Source organism: Sebastes umbrosus, chromosome 10 (genome assembly GCF_015220745.1).
Source record: "Sebastes umbrosus isolate fSebUmb1 chromosome 10, fSebUmb1.pri, whole genome shotgun sequence".
In the NCBI taxonomy this organism is placed as follows: Eukaryota; Metazoa; Chordata; class Actinopteri; order Perciformes; family Sebastidae; genus Sebastes; species Sebastes umbrosus.
Window position 1 is genome coordinate 25,971,354 of NC_051278.1, and position 25,008 is coordinate 25,996,361.

At 41.9% G+C, this 25,008-nt stretch overlaps 1 protein-coding gene across 1 annotated transcript in view; it reads left to right on the top strand.

Moving 5' to 3' along the window:
- Positions 1 to 226: 226 nt before the first annotated feature.
- LOC119495804 (leucine zipper putative tumor suppressor 2 homolog) overlaps positions 227 to 25,008 on the top strand; it is a 50,676-nt gene continuing 25,894 nt past the window's right edge. The window contains exons 1-2 of the mRNA XM_037782613.1: positions 227 to 532; positions 24,099 to 24,213. The gene's annotated coding sequence lies outside the window, so the exon portion shown is untranslated. The remainder of the gene's footprint in view (positions 533 to 24,098; positions 24,214 to 25,008) is intronic.

A 25,008-nucleotide genomic window follows, 5' to 3' on the forward strand; every position in this document is an offset into this window, starting at 1 on the left:
TAAAAAAGGCACAAATGGCAATAAAAACCAATGCACATGTAAAGAATAACTACTTCCATACTCTATTATTATTATAAACACAGAGTATTAAATACATAAACATCCTGCTGGAGAAATTGCTTCATCGGTCGTCGCAGCCCCCCCTGGCGGAGCCCCCTGCCCTTCCTCCCGGGTCCTAAAGCCTCCTGTCGAGACTCAGCAGCGGAGCCCCGTCTGGAGGTCTGGAGCAGAGACACACAGCCCGCCCAGCGGAGCAGCAGCCCGGGCTCTGCCGGTGACGGAACCAAACACACTCACAGCCTGGACAGCAGCAGCGGATCAGCAGCGGATCTACCGAGCTGCTCCGGACCGGACCGGACCGGGACGGGGTTTGTGCAGCAACTACAGAAAGAAACTACACAGAAAGAAGAGAAGAGATTGTTCTGGCTGCTTGCTTGTTTGCAGAAAAGTTGATACACGCACAACAACATCTCCTGCTGGAGGAAACACTGCTGAACATTGGGCTGCTGGTGGAGAACATCTTGAGCTGGAGGTGAGCAGATCATGCAGGCAGCATGCAACAGTGATCTAGTGGGACAGCATGTGTTGTTGTGCTGTTTCTATTAACAAGAGTAAAGTTATTAGCTTTCTTTGTCTGTTTTTATACATATAGTTCAGAATGAGACTATAACTTGTTTCATAGTGTTGGCTAATTTGTGCAAAATGATCCATAAACAACCTGGTTTATGGATCATTTCATGTCCAAATGGAGGTTGATTTTTTTTTCAATATTATATTTATTGTTTTTTTGTTAATTTTGAAACAACAGAACAAACATTCACAAACAATAATAACATTCTCGGTACAAAGAAACTTAACAAACCTAATATTAATATATAATAAGCCAGTATAGATACAGGAAAAACATATTATATACAAAAAATAGATAAATAAGTAAAAAGAATATACACAAGTAAAAAAATAAAATAAAAAAACAATAAAATAAGATAAATGGAGGTTGATTATACTAAGTTATATTGGGGTTGATGGTGCTGCCTCTGAGTGTGCATGGCTTAAGTCTACATGATTCATTGGTTATTGATAGTTTGACTTGTCTGAGGGATTAAAGTACTTGAGTATATAATGTGTAGTTGTTCCAGTTGAATGCAGTGACTTTAAGTTTCCCCTCCAGTTTCCTCTGTTTCTTGCAATGAATTCAGCTGTTTTTCCTCAACTATTGTGTGTGTGTGTGGAGAGAGGGAGAGAGAGAGAGAGAGAGAGAGAAATAAGGGGTATGATTTGAGGGAGAGAAACTAGAGAATAAGCATTGCTCTGTTATCTCCATCCAGCTGTTTCAGTGAATGGGGTTTTGGCTGCCTCTTGCAACTGACACACACACACACACACACACACACACACACAAACACACACACACACACACAGACAACTGCTCTTGCATATCACTTTTCTTGTTGTTTCTGCGGCTGGTTTTGTTTGTATGATAAAGACAGAAAGTAGCAGAGAGGAGGATGAAGTGGATGTGATGAAAAGGAAAGGTCACACAAAGAGAGAGAGAGAGAGAGAGACCTTAGCACCATTTGTTTTATGCTCTCAAGGCCCACTTTAATATATGGATTAGTTAGCAGTTGAACTGGAAACGCCCAGGGTCTTATTGGACCATAAATAATCCCCACAGGAGCAGATAGAAATGCTGAAGCATGCCTGAGATGCTCTCCATCTTCTTCTCATCTGTGGTGTGCACACCCTCTGCAGCTGATTGATGGGTTGGAAGTCATGTTGTCACAGCTATAAGACTTAAACTGAACATTAAGACAACCAACACGCGGATGCATGCACGCTGCACACACGGATCCTCCCTGTTCTTGCTTTCCCTCCTGCTCCTGCACAGATGTTAACTTAGTGTTCCGGCATCATCACGCCACCTCACTGGGAGACCCTATATCATCCTGCCCTGTCACCACAGCACAGCACAGCACAGCACAGGCAGGGGAGGAGGGAGGAAGGTGGCAGGACACATCCAGAGAGAGAAGGGGGGGAGGGGGATTTGGTGGTGGTGGTGGTGGGAGGTGATAACCAAGCTGTCGGGCGATCAGGATTGGAGCAGCTGAAGAGGCGGACGGGGGGGCAGGTAGGGGAGGAGGGTGTGATGCTGAGGGATCATTTTTATCACATGGATCCTTCACAGAAGCCCGAGGGGGGCGACATATGAGGCAGCCGAGCGAGAACATGATCCAAAGTCATGGTTCAATGTGCTTTTGATAGCATGTAGAGCTGAAACAGTTTCTTTTTTTCTTCGTCCATACATGATCATGAAATACATTTTCTCTAGCTCTCTGCCTCGAATCAATCAACCGACCTCCCATCGTCTCCATTCATGTCTACATCGAGTTGACAAATATGTGCGAGCTCGAAAACTAGAACACAGCCAGAGGCTCAATCACAGCTGATGCACATCTGCACACTTGCGCCGAAGACGGCGAAAACGTCAAAGGCACCGCCTACTGCTCAAAATGTAGCGGCAGCTTTTGCAGCTTAATTTGCTTATTAGATAATCTCAGCTGAAAATAGCACGACATTTGTGCACACATGGGGGCACATCTGTGCACCCGGGAGCACTCTGACATAACAAGTGAAGGAAAATCCCACATTGAAGTGGTATATAGAGAGAGAGAGAGAGCAATCTGATCCACACCTGTGAGGCTCAATTAGCAAAATGTCTCTCCAGCCATCTGGGATTGAAATGATGATAGACTTCCATTTCATTTTGCTGCAGCGATGGTGATGACGTTGAGTGGTTGATGTGATTTAAAGCATGCAAGTAGCATGTCAGCATGTTTAATTCATCATCATCCAGTTTATGGTCATGCTCCTACTGCTCTTATTAAACGACACTGACTGTTTGGAGGATGTTTAGCAGAGGATTTGTGAATATAGCTTGTATTCAGGTCTTCATCTTGCCCTTATCCTGTGAGATTTTCTTTAAGTTTATATCTTAAAGGACCAATATGTAAATTATTAACTGTAATAAATCATAAAATGACCATGATATGTCATTAGAGATTAGGGAAACATGTTAAATTGAAATATTGGTTCTCCTTTGAAATGTCCATTCCAGTCCGTAACGCAGGGATGTGACGGTGAGGAAATGTTCCCACCGGTTAATAAACTTGTAACAACACAGGTGTTACCGATTACATCGGACATTTTACAAGAAAAGATGACGATCAATATATGTAGCACGCTTACGTTGATCTTTAACGTTAGATGGCTTTGTGTCTGGTCTCTCCGGTAGAGGTTTTGCTGCGGAGCCGCGGGTTTCCACCCAGCGACGCTGCGCCACACACACCGGCTGTGACCGCTCCATCCACCGCACGGCGATTACCTCATTAATGTTATAGTTCTCTTATAGCATTGGGTTTAAATCTGAAATATTGCCAAATAGGCGCTTTTGCTTTTCACTTCGACACCGAATACTCCGCCACAAAATCCTCCGCCATCGTCTTGTCTGTCAACTGTCTCTCGTCCCGTGTGTGTGAAATATGACTCCTGCTACTCTGTGCTGAGACTCAGTATGGAGCAAACACTTTCACTTTCAGATTATAGCATCCGTCGTCCGACTATGTATTGATAACATGTCGCTGATACACGAAAATGAACTAAATGGGTCTCATTTCTGTAAAAAAAAAGCCAAACGACGGCGGGGTTGGTGGGTACGTAATGTAATCGGTGTGTGCCCAACCACCGTGTAACACTGGAAACACAGACTACCGCGGCAAGCCTACTGCCCATTTCCATTAAATAATAATCCAAACTTTAAAAATAACAATTTAATTATAGTAAAAGTTTAATAGTTCAATAGTTTTCTTCACCGAAATGAATGAAATGCTGAGATAGAGGCCAACTGTAGATTTTTCTAAAAAGTTGTCTTACACCCCTTAAAATCAAGAAGGCCTCACGTCCCCTGTGAAGCTTTGGCGACCCCTGATGGGGGTTGGGACCCCCAGGTTGGGAACCAGTGTTCTAACGTAATACTGAGCGTTCACGTGAAAAGTCTTGTGTGTGGAATCACCATAGCAGCCTTAAACTCCTCTGAGGGGATTCATGCACTCAAAGAAGCTCAACAGATGCGTTTTCTTGGTTTTCTTCTTTAGTTTCCCTCCCTTCCTTCCGTAACCCATCTCATGTCCATGTCAGACGAGCAGGTCTGTTTGATGCTATGCTGAAGCTCCTTTTTCTAGGTACAGTTCGTGGGAGTAATGTTGGTTCTGAGATCCAGCCTTGCTTGTGATTCCCCTCAGCTGTGATGTGTCTAACAGCGGGAGCGTCATTGAGATTTCCCTGTTTCTCGCTGCCAGCCCATTAAAACAGGACATGAGTAAGAGCACAGCAGGGGAGAGACGAGCTGTCAGTCAGACACACACACGCACGCACGCACGCACACACACACACACACACACACACACACACACACACACACACATTCACAAAGCCTACCCTTGTATGTGAGACTGTAATTAGTAGCTGCCTGGGTTTGCGGTGACCTTTCTTGTCCTGCTTTTAAAGGCCCGTCCTGGACTGAATGTGTCACAACAGCATGGCTTTGCTTTTATGTTCATGCAGTTTTAATTTTCAAAGTCACTGACCAAGATATTATACAACAGATTATCTGCATCAAGCTATAATTAATCTGTTTCAAATATTCAGCATTTTGAAGCTGTTATTTTATTTACACTTGGAGACACACCAGCAGCAGATGGATCTTTCTTCTGTCATACAGGTCAGAGTGAGCACGCAATAAACTGGCAAACTCCCTAAAGTTGACAGTAAAATGAGTTCTCAAGTGTTCATTTAAATGAAGCATACATATGTGATTCATTAGTAGATGCATTTCATCGACTTGCATTCCAGAGATTTTACCGTGGCCAGAAATAAACAAAGCAACAAGGACATGACAAGAGTGGAGGAGGAGATGCTTTTTCTTATGTCTGCTATTAATTATTTCCAATGAATCATCTCTTGCATTTAAAATGTTTTCACAGTTTAGCATTTTGAAATGTGTGGAGTTGGTGTCAACACTGTTAACCCACTGAGACCCACAATAGACCAGTTTTTGTGTTTTTTAGGGGCGTACAGGGGGTCTTTAGGGGGAGATAGCAGGTCAACAGTAGATGTCACATAGAAGTGGTGTACATCATCTGAAAGCTGGGAACCTGAAGATTAATTTGAGATGCAGCTCAGCACTGTGTGTCAAGTTTTTCTAGTCATGAATCAGAAATAAATATGAATGAATGAATGATTTAAAATAAATTGTAAAAGTGTATCAGAGCTAAGGACATTATGATTGAAGTATATGATTTCCAGCATGCAGGCATTCACATGCTCATCTTGCTACTTAGTTTTAGCCCATTGGGAGATTATCGGATTTAAATGGAACTTGATTATAGACACTGTACTGTATGCTTAAACACTTATCCAGGCTTCATTCAGAGACATTTATCTCATCGCTTTATACGTTTCAGATACCAGAAGAAATTGTTTATTTAACCACATGATCGTTTTTAAATGTAATTTTCATCGTTGGATTGTTTTACTATGAAACAGCATGAAACATAATCAAAATTCAATCAGAAATCTGATATTGTTATTTTGGTAATGTAAAACTATGTCTTAGTCTTTGTTATTGCCACTGTCTGACTTTCCTTGGGCTGCATCTTGTCTGCTCCAGAGTACTGAACAGTTAACTGCTCTGACAATTAAATTAGATTAAATTAGATTTTAGAGCTTTTTAAGAGGCTCGACTGCTGCAAATCCATAATATCATTTCATTTCCTCATTAAATATTTAAGGACATCTGAGGGATTTTCTGTGCTCTTGAGTTAATGATAGGTCTACTCCCAGTAAAATGCGTGAATTCCTACAGTAGCAGTGTGCCAGGAGATGTTGTAGTCAGTGGGTAAAACCCCCAACAAGTGACGTGTGGTGATTGTTTTCTGTAAATGCATGGATGCATAAACAGTGCAGCCAGCCTCTTCTGCAAATCCTTTCTATTAAATTAATCTGTTTTTGAATTATTTACTATTTTCAAAAATGAAGATCATTTGTATTTCTTGTATGCCTGACATGAAAGCCAGATGAGCAGTTTTGGGTTTACTGGGCTCTTTGTTAATCTCACAAATCTCTCAGTATAAATGAATGAAGTGTTGTACACTCTGACATTTTAAGTCTAGGTTATTCAGACATTATGCAGACTCGTCCAAATACTAATAGAGTGATTGCGGTCGAGGCCATCACTTGTGTACTGATGATAACGACCAGGTCTGTGCAGTGCAATCAAACTCAAATACAGCAATCTCTGCCATGAATAGAGAAAAGAAATGAAATGCAGACAGACGAGGCTTTCCTTTCGTGGGTTGTGTACAAAATGAAGTCAGGATGGGTGTTGATTATGAAGCTCTCCTGACTGCAGTACTTCAGTTAAACAACATTTGTCAAGTCATGAATATGTGTAGATCTTATTCATCAAGCTACAGGAGGTCAAAAGGAGTAAAAAAAAAAATGTCCAGTATTAGGCGGCAACCTCCGGGTCTGAAAAGTGAAGCCAATGCTGAAGTGTCTTAAACTTGCATTCTTTCTAACAGCCAGCAGGGGGCGACTCCTCTGGTTTCAAAAAGAAGTCAGATTGTATAGAAGTCTTTGAGAAAATGACCCTACTTCTCGCTTGATTTATTACCCAGTAAACATTGTAAACATGAGTTTATGGTCTCAATCGCTAGTTTCAAGTCTTCTTCAATACAGCATGATGTTCATTTAGTAAATTATGCTCCCATTTAGAGTCAAATAGACCATAAAGCAGGGGATGCTTTAGGGCTGGGGTACCGGCGTTGTCCGGTCTGGGTGTTGTTCATGTTTTCGTCTTACAACTTTAACCTTTCACAGTGTGTTTTCAGTTTATGACAGTTAACTAACATTTTGGTCGCCTAAAAAGCCTTATTCGGCGTTTGGTTGTACTTAGCTTTCGCGTCACTTCTGGTTGCAAAAAGCCAAGATGGCGACGGCCAAAATGCCAAACTCGAGGTTTCAAAACAGCAGTCAACAAACCAGTGGGTGACGTCACGGTGACCACGTCCACTTCTTATATACGTCTATGTCTAGTACGTTGGTTTATGACCAAACTGCAAACCTGCAAAACCAATGACATTCCCATCAAGTGCTAATTAGCAAATATAATAAACGCTAACACGCCAGACTAAGATGGTGAACATTATGCCTGCTAGACATCAGCATTTTAGCATTTTAGCATTTTAGCGTTGTCATTGTGAGCATGTTAGCATGCCGATGTTAGCATTTAGCTCAAAGCACCACCGGGTCGCTAGCATAGCTCACCTAACTAGTGGAGAGTACTATGGAGCTACAGGAGCTCCATAAAGACAGACATCTGCCCCAAAGGTGTGGCTGCACAGACTCTGGTGCACCACTCCTATCATCGTCAAGTGGTCCCCAGTCTCAGCCTGTCATTACCCCCTTTGACTTTTATAGACCTTAAAAAACACCCAAAAGCCACCATTAAATGCTCCATGAACTTGCACACTGCCTGTCTATTATCATGCTCGTGCAGAACCCTTTTCAACATGAAAGGAGACTCAAAATGTGTTTTCTTGCATAAAGTAGATAGTCGGTCAATTAAATTGCTGTTGTAAACTGATAGCTGAGATGGCAGGCGGAGATGGGCTCTGAAAGCCTTTACAGTCTGCAAGAAGAGACAGAATCAATGCAGAGTGGAGCAAGTCTGTGTATAATGGACATTAGTGGGCAGAGCTCTGGCACAGATCACATTAGAACCAGGAGTGCCGAAGTCTGCCAACTGCTCCAAACGTCCATTAGTAGGCCGATCAAACTGTGTTTGCTCAACACTCGTGTATTCGTTCACTTTGCCCCAAAGACACTGTAGAGAAACTTCTATTACACGCTGAAATTGCAGTTCTTATTATGTTACAATGCAACAGCTGTCCCGTGTGCAAAGTATTTGTCCCATCACACTACACATGGAAACAGTTTTCATCCATTTGAGCACTGCCCTGCCTTTCTCCCTCTCTCTTTCTGAGGAGAAGGTAAAGTGGCCTCATATGTCACCAAGCGTCACTTCACTGCTGTCAGGAGGTTGATGTATGAGGGCCGAAATGGCCAGTGCTGAAACAGCAGACCACACACACTCACACACAGATACACACAGAAACACTAGATTGATGGATGGCACCAGTATTAGGTCCAGAATCGAGGCACTTTGCCCGGTAGCAGATGAACGGTTTTTAGGAGGTCGGGAGACGACCTGCAGCTGCGACAGTCGGATGTTTTTATTGGTAGCAATCTTGTCTCTTGTGAGAAAATCCATTCTGGAGTCTTTTGGATTGTTTAGTCAAGAGACAATTTTTCTTCTTTTAGCTTGAAACCAGAGAAGAAATCTGTCAGAGTTGAGTTCTTTACGTGACTAACAACGCCCCGCTTCCTTACAAGTGAGGAAGCCATTGATTAAGCTGTTTGTTGATTTTTTCCTATCGGAAACCTGATTTATGCCAGCATGGGAAGCAAAACATGAATTATTGATCCTGTTTAAATGCTCATCGTCCCCTGATGGTGTGGCTTAGCTGTAATTTCCTCAGGATTTAATAGAGGAGCCTTTCAGATATGATTTTGTCTTTCCGAACACTACACATTTTTGTCATAAGCCTTGTCTAAAACAACTACCTCAGCAGAATTGAATCAGTGAGTTTTTCAGCGTGTTGCAGCAGCGGGGCACCTCTGAGCTAATAACATAAGCAAAGATCTGTTGACACCCAGTTGCTTGGACATGTGTCTGATTTATAGATTAGATTTCCTCCACCCTTTTGGCCGGCTTCTTCCCCTGTATGTGTGTGTGTGTGTGTTTTCCTCGGCGGAGTGAAGCCAGCTCGAAGGATGCGTCTGCCAGATGACCCCTCGGCAGAATGCGTACCACACGGCGGCCCTCCCCCTTCCTGCGTCAGCTGACTAGCTTGGGTAAACTGTGGTCGGCTTGTCTCATGGAGGCGGAGAGGGAGGCGAGTGTGGGGGGGAGTGGTGGCTGGGAAGTTTAAACCATGAGAGAGTGTTTACATCATGACCCCAGCGTATCTACTGCACTCTCAATGGTGAAACTATGTGATTGATCCCTCCTATTTAATTGCTGACAGATGTCTCCCCCCTCATCGTCCATGCCTCCATCTCTTCCTTTCTCATACACACACACGTTGGGCCCTGATGTTCCCAGAATTCTTCTGGGAACCTCTGGGATGCCGTCCCAGCCGTGGTAACATAACTCCCACCACCCTCCCGTCCAAGCCAGCTTTCACATCCCTCAGCGGTCCCATCACATGTGGATCGCCAGGACTCAGCTGGCCTGGAAGCCGCTCTGCGCTTATGAAACATTTGGCAGATTTTAAACATTGCAGTTTATGAAGTGACGCTGTCACTGGTTTTCAGCTCAGTTTTCAGTGCGGCCAACACTGACAGAGCTGAATCATGGAGGTGTTGTCTGCCTTTGTGTCGCGGTGTCTTTGTCTGCTCTGCATTATCCTGCCGAGAATTGGTTATGGAGGATTGTGTCCATCTGCTGAGTGAGATTTCTTGGAAACGAGAGACACAGTGCGGATAAAAAGATGAAGGACGGGGTTTGTCTTGTGGCTGATCAGCAGAAAAGTGAAATCAAGTCCTCAGCATGAGATATACTGTGTGTGTGTGTGTGTGTGTGTGTGTGTGTGTGTGTGTGTGCCCAGCTGAATTTTAAATGTACTAAACAATGAGTCCAGTGTGATTCTTTCACATGCACGCGTCCTCAAGCCTCTCTTGGCTTCCCTCTGCGATTTGACATTCAAAAGATGTATTGTCCAAATAAGCCTTTGATATTCATATTATTATCTTAAACAGGCTGGATCAGCGTGAAGCTCGCTGCGTTGGGGTCCACCCCCCCAGTCCCTTGGCCCAGACTGAGGGAAGACATAAGTAGGTCAAAGTTTAGTGGAGCGTCCTGTCTGAATAGGAGGATTGGAGAGGTCGAGGAGGGGTTAATAAACAGTTTCATAATGCCAGTGTAGCTTACTTATATAGAGAGTTTGACCGTCTGCCTTCTAGGAAAACGTTGCAAGTCATCTGGACCAATAACCATTTATTAATGTTGCTTTAACTGTAACTGAAGGATTAATGGTATATTGTAAAGTAGACTCATTAAAACTCATTAATGAAGGTAATAGAACTTGACTGGTGGCCAATATTATTGGATGAGTTTAGCTAATCACAGTAAAGCTGCAACAGTTAATCGATTAATCAATTAGTTGTCAACTATTAAGTTAATCGCCAACTATTTTGATAATCGAGTAATCGGTTGAGTAATTTTTTTGAAAAAGTCAAAATTCTCTGATTCCAGCTTCTTAAATGTGAATATTTTCTGGTGTCTTTACTCCTCTATGATAATAAACGGAATATCTTTGAGTTGTGGACAAAACAAGACATTTGAGGACGTTGTCTTTGGCACTGACCAACATTTTTCACAATTTTCTGACATTTTACAGGCCAAATAACTGATCGATTAATCAAGAAAATAATCAACAGATTAATCAACAATGAAAAACATTTTTAGTTGCAGCCCTAAATCACTCCTGGCATAACTTATATGATGAATAACAAAAAATTGCAGCATCTCAGAGTGTCACCCCTGCATAGTAAATTTGTAAAAAGCTGTTACTTTAACGCAGCCTGAAAATCTTGTTTTTGCTGACGTCCAGTGTAACTTGTAACCTTGCTGCAGTGATGCAGAAGTGTACTCCACGTTGTGTCTGTGACCTCACCGTTGAGCGTGGTTTCAAGTGCAACAGAGCTCACTTTTTCTAACCACACCCATGGTTGCAGAGTTAGGGTGAAACAAACTCTCAACCAGAAAGAAAAAAACAATATCATGTGTACAACTTACCATTAACGCTAACACTTTTTGTTTTTAAGAAGAGACTAAGAGACTTTAACCGTGCTAGCAGCTCTGTGAGGCTGTACCTGGGCACAGCGGTGTTTTGATCTAAGTGCTAATATCATCTTAGTACAGAGGTCATTTTAAACTGAAACCATTCACATGCTTGGTAATGTCTTATGTTTCCTTTTGAGATGATTCAATCAATAGTTGTGTGCTGTAATACCTGATACGCGGCCCCGTTGTTATGACCCCCCTCTGCTGGCCTTGTTGACCCTTTTGAACAAAACTTACCTCTACAGATTAGGATGTCTGGGTGACCGGGTGGGAGAGGTCAGACTGTCGGCTTAGAGTAGAGAACAGAAGGGCAGGAGGGGTGAGGGTCATGTGGTGGAAGCTAGGCCTTGAAGACATGTTGTTACCGTAGCTCCACTTTTAGAACAGACATGTCTGGCGTCCGATAATAGAAAAGATGTGGAATATTTATAGATGTTGTCAGCTGAGTTTGTTGAACAGGAATATGTCCCATTCCTTTCTGTTTTGTCCTCACTGTGAGAGAGCTTTCAAAAATCACACGTTCTCGTTGATGATAAAATAAAGTGTCAGCAGATCAGGATTTGCTGCTGTGCGGAGTTTAAAACGTAGCTCTTGTCTGCTGTCAGAGATCAAACAGAAAGATTAAGGTGGAGACGCAGCGGTTTGGAGGGTGTAGCGGTGGCGGATACGGAGATGAACGGATGAAATGAGGCCAGTGTCATCCTGCCTCATTTACTATGCAGGGTTGGGAGGGGATTATCCTCGCTTACATAACTCAGTCTCCCCCCATCTCCCCCTTTAACTAGCCCATCTCCCCCTTCTTTTCCCCCATCCCATCCCATCTCTTCTGAGATCACAAGATTTGGTGTGTTGGCCTATTTGTTATTCCAGTACTTTGGATATCTTTGTTTTTTTAGCTCATTTTCTCATCCGGACAAAAATCCTCAGAGACGAAAGACAGAAGGAGACTGAAAATGGAGATTTGGTGGTGATGATGAAGAAGGGAGGGACAAAAATTAGGAACAAGGGGACGCAGGGAAGTCATATGGAGTCGTTGAAGGAAATAGAAAGCAAAGCGAATGTGATAAAAGGTCTGCAGATAAAAGCGAAAGGAAAAGAGGAAACAGGAGAAAATCGGGGATGGTGGGGGGGTGTTGGGAGATAGTCTATTTATAGTTTATCCCTGCTGTTGGGTTAGACCGCCTGGCCCAGCGCAGCACAGCTCAGCATCCATGTCAGTTCTCATGTCAGTCTCCATTAGCTCTATACACAAACACACACACATACCATACACTGAGGCTGTCACGAAAATGTGTGTACGCTGACCTTTGCCACTGTGTAAAAGAAAATTACACACTGAGGGATCTGACGGTGTGTGTGTGTGTGTGTGTGTGTGAGGCGCTGAGGTGCTTAGAGTCAAACAGTGCCTGACATAAATATGCTGTGAAATGTGGGTGAAATTGCGTGCCACTCAGCTCAGTGCGTGAAAAGATTGTCTTCAGAGAGCGGTGGGTTCAATTTAAAACTCACACAAAATCAAACACAGAGTACACTCGACAAACAAACCCGAACATCTTCTCCCTGATTTTTACTTAGGAATAAATTAACCGTGCATCGTCTCCCGTGTCCTTCGAGTTCTTTTCTGTTCTTAGAGCACATTTGCATATCTGTGTTCTCCCTTTGTTTTGTTTTTTATGTCCTCTCACATACATTACAGCTACAAGCACACGTGCAGGTGAATGCATGTGTTTCGGGGAGAGAAACGTGTTCCCTCAACAACTGTGGGCTTCCCTTCTGGCTTGACTTTGATGACATCAGTACGCTTGTTTATTGTACCTGCGCACACACACACACAAACACACACATAAATACAATAGACTGTATACAAAGATGCTGAGCATTATACCTGCTGGGGCTGGAGCCACGGTATCGAGGTCCCGCCCACACACCCGCCCGAGCCAATCACGAGCCGAGTACAGCTGCGGCTTGTTAGGCACGTTAGCACCACGGTAGCTGTTTGGCTAGAAACTAACTATAATATCTCTATAAAATTACATCTCCTCTCTCGTACCATTCCTGAGGTCTCACCCCCATTTTATAGCATCAAATAACTAATTAAAACCAAACTTATCAGAAAAAGTAACAGTTAAACATTCATCAGCGTGATAAGAACTAACTAAAATGACAGAAACCATCTTTGGGAAAAATGTATTTGACTTGTATTTTGACTTTTTAGTTCGGCCCATGTCCCAAAGAAAGCGGGGGGGCGGGATTTAGCCAGCCACCAGGGGGCGATCCAGATGTTTTGGCTTCATTTTGGGGAGCTGTCATGTCATCTATCTTTATATACAGTCTGTGGGTAATACTCATTCACATCTAACTGAGTCACAGGCAGAAGAAATAGCTCCTGTTTTGAACTAAATGCAGGAGGTGTTTTGTGTTCCTGCAAATAACTTTTTTGTTAATTTAAATTTCTTTTTTATTATGTATTTACTGTGGCAGTGCTGGCTCAGGGTCATTTTGGTTTAATTTTCACGCTTCTTTGATCCCAGATTTGGCTCTACTACACAAAAACAGCTCTAATTTTCTTATGTTAAGTCAATAACATGAACTCTAACCACTGGCCATTTATATTTCTTTGGGTTTAATAAGGGGAGTGTAGCTAAAACCAAATGGATTTTGTGTTTTTAATCAGAGCCCACTATGGGAGACGTTGCATGGGAAGTTATTAGCTGTGAGCTGAAGGCTGCGAGCTCTGGCCAGCTACTGTACAAGTTCCTGGATGATTCATGGAACAGTCTCGGGGTTACTCAGGACCTCGTTTGTTTCTGCTGTTTCTGCCCCCGGCTCACCCTGCTCTAATAACACACTTTCTGTGGCCGTGGCAGAGGACACATATATACAGACACACATTCATGAGCACACATAGATGCAAGCATTCACAACATGCACACGTGCAGGCGTCTGCACGCTTGTGTAGCACATAGAGGCAAAACCTGGAAATCATCTCAAGGCTTGAGATAAATATTAGCATTTCTTTTTCCTTGTTTCCTTGTTGTTGTCCTGTCTTGAACTTGATATTGTGCTCTTTTTCCTCGCTCTGTTGTTGGTTACTGGTCTTAGTCATGTAAATGAGAGTTTTCTCTCTGCTCTGGTACACAGTGGAAAGTTACTACATTTACTGAAGTAGGTCTATTGTACTTTAACTTTAATTTTGAGGTACTTGTACTTCAGTATTTCCATTTTATGCCAGTTTATACTTCTTTTCCACTACATTTCAGGAAGAAATATTGTACTCTTACATGTGCTACATTTATCTGGCAGCTATATTTATTAGTCCATTTTCAGATTCAGATTTTACATGACTAAAACATGTGATAAGCTTATAAAATACACTACATTGGCTTGTTTTTGGCTTATGACCCTTTACATAAATCAATTTTATACTTGAAGTCTCTTGTCATGTTTCATCTGTTTATGAGTTGTTAGCAGAGAGAAGTTTCCCCTCTAAAGCCAACATTTAGTCCGTTTTAATCAAACTCTGGTGCGGTTCGTTTGGGCAGTTGTGAACGTAGTAATCAAACTCCGGTGTGGACCAAAACAACCGGACGGAGACCGCTTACAAGAGGTGGTCTCGACCGGTTCCAAGCGAACCAAAATGCAGGTTCCCTGTGTGGGCGTTTGTTGAGATGGACACAGATAAATGACAGGTTAACAGAGTGAGAGAGGACTGACCTGGACTTCTGCAGAAATACGATGTTCGCTTGACATCTGGGCTGAAGAGAACATACAGAACATGCTAAATGAAGTCCCAAAAAATATGAAGTCATTGGAGATAAACTGGAGGAGAAGGAATTCGTGCACACAGTCGATCAGTGCCGGGTCAAAGTGAAAAAACTTAGACCGCAATATATCAAAGTTCGATTCCCTCCATAAAAGCTGTAACTTTTGAGACAAAAAAGATAAATTCGCTCCTTCATACACGGCCCTCAGCAAATTATTGTTTTTATTTGGTCCGCTTTAATTTGTGCACTGTGAAACTGAACCAGACTAAATAGAAAACAAACCAAAAGTATCAATTTCACAGTGATTCGGACTAACCAAACGGACTATGGCTTGTGAAAGCTCCCTAAGATGGTTTCTGTTTGAGGCCCTGAGTGGTAAAATTATTCAATATTTCATAAAACAGCACAGATTACAGAAAAATAAAAAAAGAATGCACATTTTTGTAGCAGAAATATAATAACAGTATGACACTAAATAGGGTCACCCTTCATAATAAATACTTTTATTTTTCATTTTGCTGATAATACTTCTGTATTTTACCTACATTAAGTAGGATTTTGAACGCAGGCCTTTTACTTATAATGGCTTATTTATATTTTGTTATATTGGTACTTTAAGTAAAGAAACCGAGTACTTCTTCCACCACTGGTCTATGAACTACATATGGCCTCAGAGTTGTTTCCATGTGTTCTTGTGACAGCACAAACCACCCTGCGGTAGTCATGGATGGTGAAACATGATAGAGACGAAAATCGTTCACTTTTCTGCAGCCGGCGTGAAGTTTGACATCACGGATTCTCTGCATTTAAGTTCAGTGCACAGATCAAGTGCAGCCAGACGCTGACAGGTGCTTCAGTGTGTTTCCGTGAGATATGTGCAGATCTCTGGTGTAGCAGACCCCCTACGCCGTGACAACTTCCCCATGCACGCTATGTTCCTACTCCTTGAGCTGAGAAAGAGGGAATCTGTGCATAGAAATGTATTTGACATAATAGAAGAAAAGCTAAAGACAGGAAGACATAGAATAATATGAGACAAATGAAAAGAGATGAATCACATCCTCCAGACAGACACATTGTTACAGCAGCAGCAGCAGGCTGATAGAGCTGGAGACAGACAAAAGCCAAGACGAAGCTTTTGGCTCTGGCTATGGTTGAAGCGCTGAAAAGGAAAATGAAAACTTTCCTACTGTCTTTTTTTCCCCCTTATTCCTTAATTTCTTCCTGCTGTCTTTATTTCCTCAATGCAGTCAGCTTTTGCTCCTCCTGCCCACGTCTCACTGTTTCCCCACAGAAGACCATCATTAGTCATCAGCTGTCTGTGAACATGCAACGTCATCCTTTTTTTTCTGGTAAGATCGCCATAGTAGAGGTTGATTGTGTGCGGCTGTGGCTGAGCATCAGTTGCTGCTCTTCAGATCGGTTACAGAGATAGATTTGACACGCCGCTGCTGCTGCCACCATCCCCCCCCACCCTCCCCCGATCTCATGTCATCTCATCTAATCCGGCCACCGAGGAGAACGACTTCAGATCTGAAATCTTAGAGGAACATTACAGGAGGGTCGAGAAAGGAGAGTTAGAGGGGGAGCGTATCGATTAGCTGTTTCACTTCACTGATTGTACATGACGAGGTCATTCTCCTCTGGCAGAGGTGGAAAGTCATATTTAGTGCTGCATGTGAGTAAATACAATGTTGAGATATTTTGAGTATTTCCACTTCACGCTGCTATATGCTTCTGCTAAGCCGTGTCTAGTTTTCTCTTGTCATATTTCAGATGCTAGGAATGATTTCCCCTCCAAACTCCTTGGTTTGTTCCCTTTAAATAAGGTCAAATGATCCATTGTTTCACAATAAAAGCAAAGATTAGAGGAAAGTAAAACAAATGGATACAAATTTGTGCTGCAGAACTTTGTTTTCCAACCCTCATAAATCATCTCAGATTTAGATAAACTAGCTCCACTGCGACCAGCTACAACAGTAACATGCTGCTTACACATTGATGCATCAGTATTACAAATCTTATATCTTATAATGTAATATGTAATAACAAGGGCTGTCAAAGTTAACGCGATAACGCATTAATGCAAATTGAAAAAGTTGTAGTGGGTGCAGTTTTTATGATTTCTTTTTTAAAGATAGAGTGAAGTAATACTGGTATCATATGAAACTAGAAAACCTAAGGAATCCATTGGTACCAACCATGTCTTACTAATTTGTCGTGAAGGAGGCTAAATAACTCAAACTTGCGCTAAATTTTGATGAGGAAAAACTGTCATGGCCATTTTTAAAGGGGTCCCTTGACCTCTGACCTCAAGATATGTGAATGAAAATGGGTTCTCTGGGTACCCACGAGTCTCCCCTTTACAGACATGCCCACTTTATGATAATCACATGCAGTTTGGGGCAAGTCATAGTCAAGTCAGCACACTGACACACTGACAGCTGATGTTGCCTGTTGGGCTGCAGTTTGCCATGTTATGATTTGAGCATACTTTTTATGCTAAATGCAGTACCTGTGAGGGTTTCTGGACAATATTTGTCATTGTTTCGTGTTGTTAATTGATTTCCAATAATATAATATATACATACATTTGCATAAAGCAAGCATATTTGCCCATTCTCATGTTGATAAGAGTAATAAATACTACAAATAAGGTACATTTTGAACGGATAAAAAAATGTGTGATTAATCGCAATTAAATGTTTTAATCGATTGACAGCCCTAGTAATAATGTATGTGTTCTGCAGAGCAAGTTCTTTTACTGGTACTACTTGTACTTTGACTTTGTCACATAGATACTTCAACTTAGGATCTCAGTACTTCTACCACTGGTCTCAGTTCATGCTTTTCTTCTAGGTGATAAATTGCTGGAAAAAAGGTGAAAGAGATGATTTAAGGATTGAATTAAAACAAAGCTGGAGGGCCCGTTTTGTGCAAGATGTATTCAAGTAATTGGTTCTTCTATTAATTGTTGTGACAACAGTGTTTCCCTGAGGTCTGAATATCAATCAGTTTCTATAGAGAGAAGCCACCATGACATTGCCAGACTAAGACAGGCTGCCCTCTAGTGAACAGTACTGGATCTACAGCGAGCCTGACCTGAGCACCTTGATCAGAAGTGAAGTGCAAACTAACAGGACTGGAGTTTAATACATACAGCAGATAGATCTATCAGAGCAGCACGGGCAAATGCAGTTGCCATTGTTTCTTTTTCGTAACCTATAAGATGAATGGCCCTCATTAATCACGGCCATTTGTCTTCAGTTGTAAGAGTAGAAGGTCAGTGATTAAACCGTGTTCTCTGTAACGCAGCCAACTCTCCGTCTCTATCTCTCTCCTCCCCTCCCTCGTTCAGAGGATCAGAGCAAGAGCTGCATTTCGCTGCTGCTCTGCTTTTCATGGCTCTGATGTTGTCTGCCACCAAATCCCCGCTGAATAAAAGTCAAAAATTGAAGCAGCAAATCATGTTTTATGTATGTGTGCTTACACAATGAAAGCAGGCTGGAAAGTGGGCCAAGCATCACACAGGGCATATTATGGCAACAAAGCAGCTTTCCACTTTCTTTGAAAAAAAAAATTGAAAATGGCAGTGCCGGGCACGGAGTACAATATGAGTGTTCAGTTAATGACAGCGGAAATGGAAAGAGAGGTGCATAGAAATTGCATCACCTGACTGCTTTATTCCTGGGAAGTGTTTTACTATTCCCATTGATTCTATTCTGGTGCTGTTGACTTGTAAACTCTATTATTTAATAGACATGTCTGGGGACGAGCAGTATGATATACGGAGATTTTACACAGAGGTAGCTATCACTTAAATATCTTTGGCTAGGGCTGCAACTTTCCAGTGTTTTCATTATCAACTTATCTAGTGATTATTGTCTTTATTTTTGATTAATCGTTTGGTCCATAAAATGTCAGAAAATAGTGGAAATGCGAATCACAAGTCCACTTGACTTCTTCTGATTGCCTGGTTTGTCTGACATACAGTCCAAAACCCCCAAACATATTCAGTTTGCAGTGATAATCATGAAAAATTGAACACATCTGAGAAGCTGCAATCAGAGAATTTTTGCCATTTTTGAAGCTATTTTCTGTCGATCAATTAATCGATTAATTGTTTCGGTGACTGCAATTTTTTTTTGTGGTCAATGTTGCAAATCACTGAGAAGATATGCTTTATGGCAATGTTGCATTTACCAAGTTTCCTCACCAAAATGATGAAGTGTGATTTATAATTCACTGGATTAACCAAAAATAGATGTTTTTGTCCATATATTTTAGAGCTAAAGCAATTACAGTAGTTGATTAATCAATAAAATAAAATAAAAATATTTTTTTTTTTACTGTTTTTAGAATCTATGCCATTATTCAATTTTTCAAGGAAAAATGCCAAACATGTTTTGTTCCAGCACAGATGTGAGAATTCCCTGCTTTTCTGTGTTTTATATCATTGTAAATTTAATATCTGTGGGTTTTGAATATGCTGCAGTGTAGTCATTCATTCAAGATCTCTCTTTTTCATTATGTCTTTTTTTGGTCTGACCACACAAGACATCTGAAGTTGTCTCCTTGGACCCAGAAAACTGTGAAGGACATTTTTGGTTATTTTTGTGCATTTTATAAACAAAACAAGAAATCAGTTATTCCATTAATCAAGAACATTATTGAAAGATTAATAATATTAATCGAAAAAGAAAATAATGGTTAGTTGCAGCAAAATGTGCTATATATAGATTTAGATAGATAAGTCTCTTCATTCTGCAACAGTCACCTTGGCACAGATGTAGCCACGCCTTTTGTGTGACAGGCGGCAGCTACTTTCTCCTTCACCCTCCTCTAACTCCTTCCTCATCAGTACAGCACTGGAACACAGCAGAGACCTGGAGTAACCCAATAACTATAACGTTAGAAGCATTGTGATTAACAGTGAACCCAAGGCACACAGACTGCATAACCTTAATGACACCCTTAGCTGAAGTTAATACTGCAGCACCCTGCGGGAGTGCGACCCTGAATCATAGTGTCATTGTACTCCCATTAAGTGTGGTCCCTGCGGTGAGGACATATGCTGCTATAGCGATGTAATCTATCTAGCAATGATCTAAAGGATGAATAATCGCTATCTAATCTGCACCCATGGGTTCACACATCAGCCTATGTGTGTGTGTGTGTGTGTGTGTGTGCGTGCACTCCAAGCCCTGCAGAGATCATTACAGCATCACCGGTCATGCCTTTTGACCTTGAAGTGGGTTTTATGAAAATTAAAAAATGTAAAGCTGACCATAAGCAGGCCTGGGTCAGACCTATGCATTCATGTGTGCATATACATGCATGTGTGCGTGTGTGCATACAGTAGAGTGCACGTGCCTGTATTTAATTGTAAAGCACTGTTTCTATAATATATAAGTCTTTCCTTGATTGCATGGCTGTATGGATGGCAATGTCAGTCGGTCAGTGCATTGCTTTGGTCCAGACTGAAGTATCTCAATAATTATTGAATGGATTGCCATTAAATTTGGCGCATACATTCATGGTTGCCAGGGGATGGATCCCAGTGACATTGGTGATCCCCTGACTTTTCCTCTAGCGCCACCATGAGGCTGATATTTGTGGTTTTGAATGAAATGTCCCGACAGCTATTGTATGGATTGCGTTGAAATTTGGGGTCAGACATTCATGTTCTTTTCAGGATGAGTTATAATAACTTTGGGGATGTTCACTCATCTAGTGTCATCATCAGGTCAAAGTTATAATTTGTCCAATATTTCAGTTTATGACTAAACACCTGCAGAATTAATGACATTCCCATCAGGCTCAGCTGTACTTTGTGTTAGCATGCTAACACGCCAAACTAAGATGGTGAACATGCTGAACATTATACCTGCTGAACATCAGCATGTTAGCATTTGTCATTGTGAGCATGTTAGCATGCTGACGTAAGCATGTATATATAGATAGACGATAATTTATGATCAAACTTACACATGTTCTATCACACAGACTTGTGACGGTTATAGGAAGTTAAAGTTACATCTCCTCTCTGGTACAATAGCTACTATAGCATCAAATAACTAATTACATTTTTTGTTTTTAATGCAGATCAATTTAAAGCGAGTGGGACATCTGAGTAGATCCCCACCCTGTTATCTCATTAATTCCCCCCCCAAACCTTCCCCTGTGCCCCTCGGGGAAGACCTTGACCATCTGTCCTCCTGGGGGGCTCCTTGTTAAGACAGACTAATGTCTTCACCCCATACTCTCAGCTGCAGATGATCGGGCTGTGTCTCGCTGGTGTTCACAATAACAACTACAAGGCACGTGGCCATCAAATCAGGCCTCAAATGGCGGAACACAATAATCATCTAATGGCAGGAATCCCAGATCCTGATTGCCACTTTAATCAGTCGTGCCTTGGCCTGAAGCCTAACTGACCTCCACATTTCATGGAAATCCATTCAGAAATTTGGGGGATTTTCTGTTGACAGACCAACACATGATTTCAATTCACGGTTGCTCCATATTGATGCTATTTGAGCTCCTTAAAAACACCATTATATCAGAGATATAAGGACATCTAAAGGTTAATTCAATAGTCATGTTTTATGTGCTCATTTGTCACAGTGAAATGGATTGTATTGATTTAGTTTAAAAGGTTAGGCATTGTGTCTGTTTTCCAAATTAAATTAGCATTTTTTGCAGCATCTCTATAGCTATCTGGCACATTTCTCAACCTTATAATCTGGGTTAATGTCATAATGCCACTCATGTTGAAGCTATATGATATTTTCATCCATTGTTGATCAAAGTTTGACCTGAATAGCTGATTTTCTGTGCCGTCACACAACATCAAACTCCAACTGATACATTTTGCCTTGACAATAGTTTTGTGTGACTGTCCATATTCCAATAGCTGTGAAAGAGCCCAGTCAGCATCATCTGTTCGTGGTTCCTGAAAGCAGCCCTGAGGCTCAGGACTGACCCCTGCACCGGGACACGGAGACCAAAATCAATAGTCGTATCGTATCACTTAACAGACTGTAACAAGCTGACTGATTACCTCATTGGCTGCTTGTGTAGAGAGTGGAGAGATGGTGGAGAGAGAGCAAAGAGAAAGAAGGGAAGAGATCAGAAGATAAAAAAAAGCATAAATGAAAAAGTGTGAATTCGCATTTTTTGGGAAAAGAAGATAAAACCATTCAGTGTTCAAATGGAAGAAAAGAGCGTATGTTTTCTGTTATTGGACACCAGGGGGTGGTAATACTGACAAAATCAAACTTCAAAAGTTTTGGCACTGCAGTCTATACTAATATTTACACACAAGAATATTTTGAGAAAGACAAACAGTAGTACTGTGGATATGACAATCAAATTAACACAGGAATTCATTGCTCATCTGAAGTCCGATAAGCTCAGAGATTTGTTTTGATTAATTCTTATGCAGCCCATAAAACCAGGAAACACTAATTCAGGATATTACATGATAACCAAAATCAATATATATCAGCTCTACTGCCTTGATACCTCCTTTTCTTTTATAATTTCCTCCATTTTTTCTCTTCTCCCCTTTTTATGTTAAGTTGTTCTTTCTCCACACTTTGAAGTTGGAAGCACATGCAAACACACATTCACGTGTTAACTATGTGAGGTTAGAGTTTGTATCAAAAAATGCATAATATCTTTATGTTAGGATTGGATCATCATTACCTGCTTGGTATTTTTGGTTGTATTTTTCATTTGCATTTCGATGCTTGTTTAGGGGCTGGTTTCACAAAGTTAGACTTTAATTTTGGATCTAACTAATAGTCACACTTCAGATATACTTCTACATTCATTCCTTGCACAAAGTTGCCCAAGACTTGACTATCTTAAGGCTGGCCCACACTAAAAGATTTTTCAAATCTTAACAGATGTTGAAAATGGGAGAGACCACACACATAAAGACATGTTGTTGTGATGTGATAGACTTAACAGTTTTGTTCCTATGGTGTGTGGCGAGCAATGATTTGTCCAAAACAGCATACCAATCACTAACAGATTTCATTCATGAGCAACAAGAGTCCCGACTCTCAAAACTGCAAATCTCACAAAATGGCCATGCAAAATCGGCGTGATTCTCATGTAGTGTGTGCCCAGCATTAAAGGGCCAGTGTGTAACATTTTGAGGGATCTATTAGCAGAAATGGAATATAATAATCATACTGTATTGATGTTTTCTTTAGTGTATAATCACCTGAAACTAAGAATCGTTGTGTTTTCGTTAGCTTAGAATGAGCCCTGAAGGCCACCGTAGTTCTCCGACACGCTTGTGAAGCTACGGTAACGTGAGCCGCAGAGTGCAGAACCATGGTACTGCCAGCCGCCATCTGACTTTCCTTCGCTCCTAAAGTAATGTTATTACGGCATTACCATGGTTTTCAACTCGGTAGCTCACGTTACCACAATCTTGGAAAGGGAGGAGTTAGCGGAGGGGTACTCAGTTGGTTGCAAACTGCAACCACACCACTAGATGCCGCCAGCTCCTACACACTGCTCCTTTAAGTAGATGCCTATATTTGGCAGTAGAGAGAGGACAAGAAATGAAGAGAGATGGAGATCAGGAATGACATGCAACAAAGGTCTGCGGGGACATTGCTGTTCATAGATGGCACCATAACCACTCAGCGCTCTTTAATACCGAACGCGGCTATCGTCAATATTTTATAACAATAATAACAATGAGAAAACTGTGTGACAATGTGAAAGGAGTCGCTCGATAATTATCACTTGAATCTGCAGCTTTCCTCGGCATTACAGAGTTTTCTAGTGAGATTCAACTCATTGTTTAGCCGTTCGGCCAATAACTTTACTGTTTCTGTTCACTCTCACTGCTGTCATTGTGGCATTTTCAGCTGCAGCAGACAGCTGTTTTCAGTGAGAAAAAGTTCTAAAAAGCCACTTAATATTGACTTCCCAGCACTAAATGGCAGGCAGACACAGGTCGCAACTAGTTGGTGAACACAGTGAAGCATTCTGCAGCTAAAGTCAAAGCCAAATATTTCCCTTAGGAGATGGTGGAGACCTAAAACAGAGCTAAAAGTGAATATTGGGCTTAATGTTGCTCTGTAACTGCTGGATGTGTTCTGTAAATAAAGTAAAGTTCGCCATATCAACTTTAAAGGTGACGATATGTCAATGCTGTGTTTACAGCTTGTTCCCGCTGCGCCCAGGTGGCCAAAAAAGCATTGCAGGTTTAATATAATGTAAATGCTGCAAACATCAATGTAATTTTGAGTCAACATTAATGCTTTGTGTTTTCCCCTCAGGCCAGAGAGTAGGAGGAGAGGCTCAGAGAGGAGCGAGGTCCTGGGATGAGAGCTCTCTGCCGTTTCCCCGTCTCCCCCAGACCTTCAGGCGGAGAACGCTGGGCGACACTCTGAGGTAAAGAACCACACAAAAAACATAAAACGCCCTCTGCAGACAAAACCCTTCTCTGACGACGTTGACCTTCAATATTTGCTGACTCATGCGTCCCCCACTCCTCCTACGCCTCTTGTTCTGTCTCTCCCTCCCTTTCGGTGTTGTTCTTTTTCTCTGCCTGTCTTTCGGGGCGCTGGGGGACGTTGATCAATGGTGTGACTTCTTGGTGTGTGCTCAGTTTGGAGTGACCCGCTGTGGTCACTTTGTCACACACACACACACACAGACACACACACACATTTATGGAAATGGGGGTCTTGGCCTCCGTCTTTGAAGTGTCCGGTTAGGGATTGGGTTTGGAGATGGATGGCAGTTGGAGTGTGTGACACAGGGAGGGAGGAGGGTTTAGAGGAGGAGGAGATGAGGGGGTCAAGGGGTCAGGAATTTATGGCTGAGCCGGTGTTGTTCCATACGGCAGCCGGGTGACAGCAATACCTCAAAGAAGGCAGGAAAGATGTGTTTGTCTGTTTACTGCTGCCACAGATCCTATTTTCTCTACAGTCCCTCTTTCACAAAGCAACTCATTTGTGTCAATCTGCATTGGATAGCCACAACAACGTCTTTTTGTTTGCTTTTGGGCCACGAGCAGTCACACAGCACTGAGTCCTGACATTAGCTCCTTATAATTTCTATCTGCTCAAGGCCTCACAGTGTTTGTGAGACATGTGGGGTGATAATATTGTGTGGTCCACACAGCAGCAGCAGCTGTCTTCCTCTCTTCTTTCCACCGTCTCCATTACACATCCACTGTTTCCT